The following is an 11,238-nucleotide window of genomic DNA, read 5'->3' as shown; positions in this document are numbered from 1 at the left end:
AAAAAATGCTCGAAAGAACTGCCCGACCATTACGATCGAGGATTACTTTTCATGAGTAGTGATTTTGATCTGAAAAAGTAAAAAAACAATCGAAACCACGTCGCTTCGTAACCGTTAACGAACCTGAAACGACAAGGGTCCGACAATCTTTTCGTTTTTACACGGTCGGAAAAGGGTTTAAAGACGACCGCCTCTCATTTACATTTAACGAGTCGAGAGGACCAACTCGGCATTCTTTTCACGTTTAGACGGTCAGAAAAGAGCTAAAAGCAGACCTCCATTTTTATTCTCTTTAACGAGTCAAAAAGGGAAAAATACTCGGCAATCTTTTCATATTTTACGAGTCAAAAAAGAGCTTAAAGGTGACTCATCCTAGAGGAACGAGTGGTATAAAGGGTAGCAACTGGTTCTGGCAATGGTGGAACTTCTCAAAAGATGTAATGGTCAAGAGGCTGGCTAACAAAACCACTCATCGCTACGGTCCCTCAGGAAAGGAAGAACAACCAAGTGAAAGCATATGATCGGCCAAAGAGATGGTGGCGATGGAATGAAACAACCAAGGCTCATCTAGAAGAAATTAGCAGATAAACGGCAATCATGAGATGCAAATCAGGTATGGGTTCATTTTTACACAAGCTTGAACCATGGAGAACTCTGCTTGGATTCGGTTTCATGTTTACATAAGCTTGAAATGAAAAACTATGCTTGTTATTAGTTCGCTTGCCCCCAGCATAATGACGGAAAATGAGGTACATGCCCCCCAAGCTTCATTACATTCAACAAAGTGGATGGAATGAAGGTTCACTTTCGAGATCTTGGAAAGACTCGACTTGGATTTTACGAGATCTTAATCAAAGACTCGATTTGGAAAAGGAGGAGTTGTTTCATTTTTTAATGAGGTTGACACAGTAAAAGAACTATCCTCATAACCCTTGTTTCATTTTTTAACGAGGTCGACATAAGATCAAAACTATCCTCGTAACCCTTGTTTCATTTTTTAACGAGCTTGACACAAGATTAGGAACTATGCTCGAACACTCTGTTTCGTTTTTTAACAAGGTCGTCACAAGATCAAAACTATCCTCGGCCAGATCCAGTTTCATTTTTTAAGGAGCTTGACACAGGAAAGGAACTATGCTCCGACCAAACCCAATTTCATTTTTTAAGGAGCTTGACATAGGAAAGCGAACTATGCTCCGACCAGACCCAATTTCATTTTTTAAGGAGCTTGACATAGGAAAGCGAACTATGCTCCGACCAGACCTAGTTTCATTTTTTAAGGAGCTTGACATAGGAAAATAACTATGCTCCACCCGAACTTCATCATAATGAACAGGAAGTCGGGGCTTCCAAGAGGGCCACTCCTGATGGAAGGGAAACATCTTGGAAGTCAGGGCCCAATGCCCCCAAGACACTATGCATGATGGCGACATCACTGGATCCAGGCACGGGATAGGTGGCCACGTAGTTGATCTGTGGTGGGGCAGATGCAACTGGTGGATGAAAACTAGGAGGGGACGACAACGGCGCAGGAGGCATCAGGGGACTAACGAATGACACTTGATCGATAGTCACAATTCTTCCATAGTGCAGAAAGAAAACCACACGGAAAAGCGAAGAAACGAGGGCCACCATGGCATAAACATAGTCGCAACCAAGGAGAAGACTAAAGTCTAAAACACCTTGGGTAACCAAGACGTCTATATAGATGGTTTTGCCTCCCAAAGTAATAGGGAACTTCGGGAGAACTCCTAGAGATGCACAGGCTCCTCCGTCGAAGGCCAACAGATTCTGAGTGACTGGCCCAAGCTGCGGGGAACCTAAAGCTTGCTAAGTAGTGTACGGCATAAGGCTAACAGATGCCCCTTCATCCAAAATAGTGCCAGGTACTACCTTAGCACAGGCATGTACTGTGATCTGGAAAGGCATATGGGATGGAAGGCGACCGGCGATCAGGCGATTCCAATCAAAGGAAGCAACCAGACTACTTGGTGGGGGAATCGTATGATTGCCCCCATGTGCTAAAGGAACCGAAGGAGAACCTTCGGGAGCAGCTGGGTTAGGAGAGTCATTTCGGGACTCAGGAGAATCTGAAGAGACGAGAAGAACATGGGCGTGATGCTCATCCGAAACAGAGTGATCGATGGGTGGTGAACTCGAGTCGACACTCTTTCCGACCAATGGTTGGTCTGGAACAGGCTGGGCAAAGCCAGGTTCGGGAAGAGGAGGCTGGACAAGAGAAGAATATGAATCAATCTCTTTGTTACCAGGGGGACGATCTACAGCTACAGAGAGACGTTGATAACCAACGGGAAGTTGGGGTGAAGGAGCTGTAAGACTTTCCAAGACACCGGAGGCCTTATCCATGAGTGGACAAAGGTGAAGGGGATGATTGCCTTCACAAAGTCTACAGGGGATTCGAATCTTCCCTTTTCCGTTACCATTCCCAACTGATAAGGTAGCATCGCCATGAGCTTCAGAGGACGATGAGGGGCGGGCCGGATCGCGAGACCATACTTCTAGTACCCTGGGAATGCCAGGACAATCGTGAAGAAGATGGTCCTCCTTGCATAATCGACAAGGAAACTTGACCTTCTGCGGAGGAGCGGAAGGGGGCCCGACTTCAGGTGTACTCGAGGGGGTAGCTGCACTTGTAACCTCTCCCTTAGGAGCCTTCTTCTTCTTCGTCTTCTTCTTCTTCTTCTTAGCCACCTGGTTACTCGAATCTAGACTTTCACCAGGTGAAGTAGAAGATGAGGACGTAGAAGTGGGCGTAGAAGGGGAGAGATCCACCTTAGAATCAACATGATGTTGTTCAGGTGGAGGGACGGATTGACTAGACGGTGAGACGGCAGGGACCAAAGAGGTTGAGAACAACCAAACCAGCAACCCAACAGTTAACCCTGGGAGGGACAACGTTGCCATATAAGGAGCACCAACATTTCCAAAAGGAGCGAAATGACCAAGGTTCCCGTCAGAGGGGATCCCTGGGTTGGTGAACCCCGGAAAAGTTGCCATCGAGAACGAAAAGAAGCCTACTCAAGCTAACGCAAACAAGATCTAACTGAGTAAATGTGAACGTGGCCGAATAAATTTTAAGACAAAGGAACTGAACTTGACCTTTTCATGTTTTAAGAGTTGAGAAAAGGACAAAAAGGTGACTCTAGTCGCCTTCGAATGTTTTGTGAGCCCGAAGTGACAAGTGCTCAAGTGAGCCTTTTCTTTTAAGGAGTCCAAAAAGGATCAAAAGTGACTACTCTGGAGAAACTAGGCAAGGGTTTACCAAACAAATCCGTAAAACTGCATATACACCTTGGCAGTCATATGAAAACCAAGGACTTCCCGTACGGCAGTCAATCTTCTCGAATGCTGTGTTCGGTGCGTTACGACTTGTAAGGCGGCAGACACGGCTTCCTGTGGATAAAGGATGATAACCTAGTGGGGTCTCCCCATATACTCGACGGTACGTGGGAGCTCAAGTCCGTGCTAGACCACTTGTTACGTCACGGAAGGAGGAATCACCCAACCGTAGTGTGAAACAACAGTGACTAGGTTTAACGACGCTGGAGCACGTCTCTAGCCTAGACCTCTAATTAGTGAGCGTTATGTTCCAATGCGTTTTTAAGTTCATTCAGTTCATTTTATGGTTGATCTTTAGTTAAGTTTCAGTTTCCAGGCCCTACCGTATGTGATCTCTCACAATTCCCTAAATGCAAGCTATATGCCAAAGAATATCATTTCGTTCGATGAATACTAACTACGAGAGAGTTGAGAATTTCTCAAACAAAATGACCACAATCAAGAAGCACTCTAATGCAGCTAATGACAAATAAACGAAACTTTTCTTTGTTTTAAATCACTCAATCAATGAAAAGCTTCTAATTTCAATTAACTAATGCAACGCAAAAGAGATTATTCGTTTTTCTTTTCAATGGAAAAGTGCACTAAACAAATTTTGAGAGACAGTAACACTGAGCAAAAGATCAATTTCACTCAATGAAAACACAATCTAATCCCCAAAACACCAAAACAGTCCTTCAAACCAAGAAGAAAACACAAAGACCTCTATGAGCTATGTGATCTAAGCCCAAACGAAGCCAAGTGAAAACCAAGCGAAAAAGAAACAAATCACTTGAAAAAAGCTTTAACAACTACCGAGCAAATGCAAAAGGTAATCACAAAGTCGACTGGATGATCAAAGAACCCAAGACTCCTACGGAAGGCTCGATGCACCAAGCCACTAGATGCCCTAGGGCTAAAAGGCGTAATCGATAGAAAAAGGCAAACACCCGAAGGATGAAGGTCTAAAACCAGTCAAACCAGGATCAAACACACTCCAGTAATTGAAAAAGACACAGCAAGACACAAAATCCAAGCTCAGAGGGCTTAAGGACAAGAAAACTGAAAAGTTGATAGGCCTGGCATGAATGTCAGGCAGCAACTCGCGCTTTTATAGGATTGGCGCGGGTTGTCTTTGAGCAACTTGCACCAATAGCGCGACTGTAAGGCTAAAAAGCGCGCTAATCAAGTTGGCTAAGTCAAAAACAAAAGCAAGCGACTCAGGGCTTGAAGACAGTATCTAGGCAAACCAGGAAGCAAGAAACAGCAAGAAATCCAACCCAGAAAGCTATCTAAGCAAGAAAAACCAAAGAGACAAGACAAACTCCAAGTTGTTTAGCTCGTAAACCAAACCGGAGATTGACTGAAGTGGCGTTGATCTACTTCGCTAATGCAAAACAATAGCGTTTCGAAGGCTACCTGGCTGTACTTCAGGCTCCGTCTAAAGTTTACAAATAAAACAACGAGATCTCCCCAGCGGAGTCGCCAAATTGTTGTGGAGGTAAATCCTCTCTGCAGACAGAGACGATCCCTACTAGCCCAGACCGGGTCTAGCAACAATCACACAATGCTATCACGCAAGTCCCTAATTGCAAATACAAAGTAGATGGTGAGAACCTACTTGGATTCCAACACTAGTGTTCGTAGAAGAGATGTCGCCCTCGTTCTTTTGCTTTGGCCGGTCACGATCCCCACGATCTTCGTGATTGGACACCTGCACATGCAAAGAACAACACGAAAACAAGCATAAAATCAAGTAGATGCAATTATATATCATTCAGAAAAGATATAACTCAACATCAATCATAAGACAATGAGAGTGGAACCATAATGATAGTCATCTATTATTAATAAGTAAGAAATAAGAATACAACCATTGTTCTGACGTCAAATCCTCGTTTGGCTGGGTGATCAGCTACACAAGTCTTGCAAAGCTTGTTGGGATGAGGAACAAGCCTCTCTCTCTTTGGGTGACAAGAATCTCCTTACTTAGATTTGGCCTTATGGGTGCAAAGAAGGCTCTTGTAGCTTCAAACTCTCTATCACTATGCTGGGACCAGAACTACTATAACCCTGACTATGACTAGCTTGCTCAAGGCATGGAGGCAAGCTTTTATAGATAGAGAAGAAAGAGATAGGATCAACCACATTATTCATGGGACTGGCTTTATCACTTAGAAACTTCCATGAAAGGTGGCAAACCACTTTCCTTTCTATGGAGATTCGAAGCCAAACCATCCTAGCTCAACATAGATTCAGTTGGTGAATGGGTTGAAGAGAACCTTCGGGAGTTTGTTGGTTGAAAAATTTACTCAATTCGGTTGGTGCGAGTGCGACTCTGAGACAGAGCGCCAATAGCGCACCCTTTTTAGAGGATTTCCCTCATTGGCGCGGGCAGTGAACTGAGGACCCGCGCTAATGCAAAAAGAGCTGTTTTCATGGAGATTTTGTAGGAGATGTCTTCAGGGCATATGAAGCTCATACTTAGAGGAATATGATGCAAGTGGTTTCAGGTCATGTCACTTCTCACAGGTCCTGGAATGAGTCCTCCAGTGTGCGGGTGAGGGGTAACAGGGACGGTGACAAACGGTGACAAATTGCTGTGTAACAGCCGCCATATTTTATTATTTCCTACATATAGGATGACATCCATCTCCTTTCCATCCCTGTTGGAATCTCCTTATTCCTACATGATAGTGTTTTAGTTTTTCATTTGGATGAATTTTATTCACTTGGGATTCATTAATAAACTTTCTATCTCTTTTTTTTTCTAAGTACCTACATAAAAATGATTTTTGATATCCATATAAAATTCAATCCATCTCACATTTCACCCTTAATTGAAGAGTCAACTTCTAATATTATACATCAATCTAGCATATGAGCATACGAGATAGATTATACATTAGCACATTTAAGTGGTTTATTTCACAACTTGATTTCACATTGTATCTTTATATTAGAGGATACACACTACACGATTACATGTGCTACCACACTAATGCATGTAGGCTTGACTCGACAACACTTACAAAACACCTCCAAGGAAAATAATTTTTTTACAATTTGGACCAAATCTTTGGGGTTTCAGGTGCAATTGATCATGCACCCATTGATTAATTACAACATTTCAACTTAAGTACATCAAGTATTTAAAAATATTTACAAAATTTACCATCACTCCTTTGTAGGAATTCATATGCCCAAACATATAAGCCCCTATCATCACCACATATTACTTCTCACTTATCCTTTATCTATTTATTTAGATTTATTCACTTTCTTTTACCTTTACAAAATAATTAAGTTTTACCACACACAATTACATGAGAAATACTCACGACTCAAGGTAATGATTCAATAAAATGGAAACTCTTTCCTAAACATTTTTAATGACCACTAACTTTTGGAGGACCAACTCATGGACCATCATCATCTTCAGTAAAAGATTCATCTTTAGAAATATCACCAGGACCATAATTATAACTCTAATAACATGAGAGAGATACATTAACATTATTAATTCCCACCAAACAAAAAGTATCACAAGAACTAGCAATCCAAGTCATTTTTATCGCAAAATGTATCATACTTTACATTTTCTTGTCTTAATTGTTTTATTCATTTTTTAGTGATCACAACACATTTTCTATTTCCAATAACTCTTGCTACAATTATTTATCAATTTATTCTTTTGATCATGAATTTTGAAAAAATATTCTACCCAAATTATCTAGTGTTACCAACCTTTCCTCCAATACGATGATGTGTTGTGTAGTAAAACCAACAAATTCATTATAGATATTATTATCTCATGATTTGAGTTCTGAAACATTTCCTATTATGGAATATGTTATTTTGTAACCTTTATATTTCTTACAAAGCATCATCAAAATCTTCTTGTAGTATTTCAATTTCATGATCAATGTTTTGAAGCCTTTTTCTTCCTCTGCTTGTTTTAATAAAATGCACACTTTTGAGGACTATTGCTACAATGTTTTATCAATTTATTCTTTTGATCTTGAATTTTGAAAAAATCATCTCCCTAATTGATCTAGTGATACCAACCTTTCCTCCAATATGTAGATGTGTTGTATAGTGAAACCAATAAATTCATGATAGATATTCTAACTTAGTAACTGGAGAACCCACAGTCAAAACCATTTTTCGTCAACGTTTCAAATCCCAATGGGGATCCATCATGAGGAATTCTTGAATGTTGATAGTAGAAGAGCTTGAATGAGGGTTTTAAATGGTTTTGAGGTGAGAAGATTTAAATGGATGTGAGCTTGTTCTAATCTTTTTTATTATTATCCTTATCTTTAAATAATAATAAATAATTTTGAAGTATTTTAAAGTATTTTTAATACAATTATTAATGTAATAATGAATAAATACTTTGATTATTTAATGTTTATCATCAATATTTACTATTAAATGTTTAGTTTATTACTACTCGTTTACTAGATTCATTAATATTAATATTAATATTAAATATTAAATATTAAAAATATTATAATAATAATAATAATAATAATAATAATAATAATAATAATATAGTTAATAATAATATTAATGTTAATGTATTAAAGTAAATAATAATAATTAATAACTAATTAATATTTAATATTACAAGTTCATAATTAATATATATCAAATCCTAATAATTACTCCTAAATGATTAATTTTTATTAATTCTCAGTAATAGTTTATTTAATTATTAGAATTATTCATAGGTCTTAATAAATAATTAATCTTAACATTTCATTATAATAATTAATGATAATAGTAATAGCTATTATCATAATTATTATTGTAAATGTTATAATTCATACCTAATAGTATTGAAAGTTATTATTATTGTTGAGAATTATTATGGAGAGTAACGATGAAAGTAATGCTACTAACTGCTAGAATAGGAGAGGGAGATATCTACCTACCTAGTGCTATACCTGAGATGTACTGGGGATCCTAATTTCTCTAATTAAGGGGAGCCAACTTCCACTGATCTCAATACCATTGTCCCTGTTGAGATTATGTGGATGTTTGATAATCTCAAGAGCTTCTCTGATCTTTCACCTATGATGTTTTTCTTCCCATGCGATAATTGAAGCGTTTTCCAAGCAGACCTGGTGCTTGGCTTTTGAGGAATGCTCTACAAGGGCCGAAGTTCAAGACCTTTCACTCATAATATCAACTCCATGTTCCTTGAATCTTGTCTGCAAGATCAACCTGTTTCACCAATGTAACTCTTTCCACATGAACAATCTATTTTATAGACTCCCTTAACTTTATGTTTATTAATATTATCTTTGACAAACCTCATACCTTGCCTAATAGTTCTAGCGGGTGAGAATTGCGTGATTATGTTTTTCTTTGTAAGGATTTTAGCAATCTTGTCTGTCACTCCTTAAATATAAGGTAGAAAAACCCTTCCACGCTGAGGTTGGTCTTGAGAGTTAGGCTTACGAGATAACACCTTTCTTTTAGCTCTCTCTATAGCTATTTTAATTTCTTTTTCTTTTTAGCCTATGCCTTTAAAAGATGAAACTAAATGCTTCTTTTCTTCATCCAAATGCTCAGAGTCAGAAATTCGAAGAGCTCTGATGGCCAAAGTGTTTAGAACACCAAAATTCTGGGATGGGTGATGGTGGGAATTAGCATGGAGGTATTTTTCTGTGTGGGTTGACTTCCTGAAAACCTTATGTCCCAAAGAGCCATCCTCCTTCTTGATGATGAGTACGTCTAAAAATGGGATGCTCATGTTTTCTTCTAGCTCCATAGTAAATTTTATTTCTGGGGAGATTGAGTTGAGGTGAATAAAAAACTTGTCAAGTTCTATTTTACCATGAGTCCATTTTATATTGGTATCGTCGATGAATCACTTCCACCAGGCGTGCTTCAAATACGTTAATTAAGGCTACGCATAGCAGCACCAGGTGTTCGGACAACGTTCAGTGTTTAGTTGCTGAGGACAACATCAGCAACAATGTTCATCAGGGTTCAGACAGTAGCTTACAGCCTTTAGGTGACAATGTTTCAGACCTGTGGCCTTCAGGCATCAACGCTGTTAGTAAAGAAGTTAACAAAAACGAAGGCAACACTTTGTGCTCATACAACAGAGAGGAAACAAATATGTTAATTAAGGCTACACATAACAGCACCAGGTGTTTGGACAGTGTACAATGTTTAGTCACCAAGGACAACATCAACAGTAGTGTTCATCAGGGTTTAAACAACATCTTACGGCCTTCAGGCAACAACGATAATGTTTCACACCTACAGCCTTCAGGCATCAATGATAATGAGAACACTATGATAATTAGAGAATCGTGTATGACTATCAGTAAAGAAGTTAACAAAATAGACGTTATAAACCAGGAGATTAGGGAACAAGATAAGAACAATATCAAATCAAGAGGCAGTGACATCGACAACACCAACCCAAAAGCTAGTTCTTTAGTAAAAGAGATGAAAAGAAAAGTGGTGAATTTGTCTTCCCAAGAATTAGATCTGGAAATCATGAGTGTCCTCAACAAAGGTTTAGGGTTTGCAATTGCTCCTAAAAACCTACCTATTGAGAATATGATATGTAGCATAGAAGATTGGATTAATAACCTTTCATTGGAGGATAAGGAAGCACTAAGACAGGAGTTTTCCCTCCTCTTGAGAAAAGCCAAGGCTCCCAAAAGTAATCTAAGAAAAGAAGAACAATTGCCTTTAAATCCCTGCAGAACAATGATAAAATTGTGGTTCTTAAGGTAGATAAGGGAGGGGCAATGGTGATCTTGGGTAAAGAACACTATGTATGTAAAATGAATGAACACCTCAGATGTGGCAGTTACAAGAATCTGAACAATAATCCCATTCCCAAGATTATGAAGGAGGTAAAAAAAACAATTGCAGATTCCAACCTTGAGGATAAATTAAAGAAAAAATCAATCCATTCTTGTGAAACCATCTCAAGAATTTATGGTTTACCCAAGATCCATAAAGAGGGTGTTCCTCTTAGACCAATAGTTAATACCATTGGGTACCCAACCTATGAGCTCGCTAAGTATGTTGCTAAAATCCTTAAGCCCCTTGTTGGAAATACTGATTCTTTCATTAAGGATTCTCATGGTTTTGTAAATCTTATTAAAAATGAGAGGGTAGACCATGATGACATCTTCGTTAGCTTTGACATAGTATCCTTATTCACCAATATTTCTCTTGACAAAGCCATTCAAGTTATAAAATATGTTACTGATCCAGGAACTGTAAGACTGGCTGAAATATGTTTATGATCAACTATTTTCACCTTCCAAGGAGAATATTATGAGCAGACATCTGGGGTGGCAATGGGATCACCCCTTTCACCAATTGTGGCCAACTTATACATGGAATACTTTGAAAAGAAAGCCCTTGAATCATACCCTTTGAAGCCAGCCTGGTGGAAGCGATTCGTCGATGATACCAATATAAAATGGACTCATGGTAAAAAAAAACTTAACAGGTTTTTTATTCACCTCAACTCTATCTCCCTAGAAACAAAATTTACTATGGAGCTAGAAGAAAACATGAGCATCCCATTTTTAGATGTACTCATCATCAGGAAGGAGGATGGCTCTTTGGGACATAAGGTTTTCAGGAAGTCAACCCACACAAAAAGCTACCTCCACGCCGATTCCCACCATCACCCAGCCCAGAAATTTGGTGTTCTAAACACTCTGGCCATCAGAGCCCTTCGAATTTCTGACTCTGAGCATTTGGATGAAGAAAAGAAGCATTTAGTTTCAGCTTTTAAAGGTATAGGCTACAAAGAAAAAGAAATTAAAATAGCTATAGAGAGAGCTGAAAGAAAGGTGTTATATCGTAAGCCTAACGCTCAAGACCAACCTCAGTGTGGAAGGGTTTTTC

Source organism: Pinus tabuliformis, chromosome 4_1 (assembly GCF_031772625.1).
Source record: "Pinus tabuliformis cultivar Carrire ecotype Pingquan chromosome 4_1, CPIR1, whole genome shotgun sequence".
In the NCBI taxonomy this organism is placed as follows: domain Eukaryota; kingdom Viridiplantae; phylum Streptophyta; class Pinopsida; order Pinales; family Pinaceae; genus Pinus; species Pinus tabuliformis.
This window is presented reverse-complemented; position numbering follows the sequence as displayed.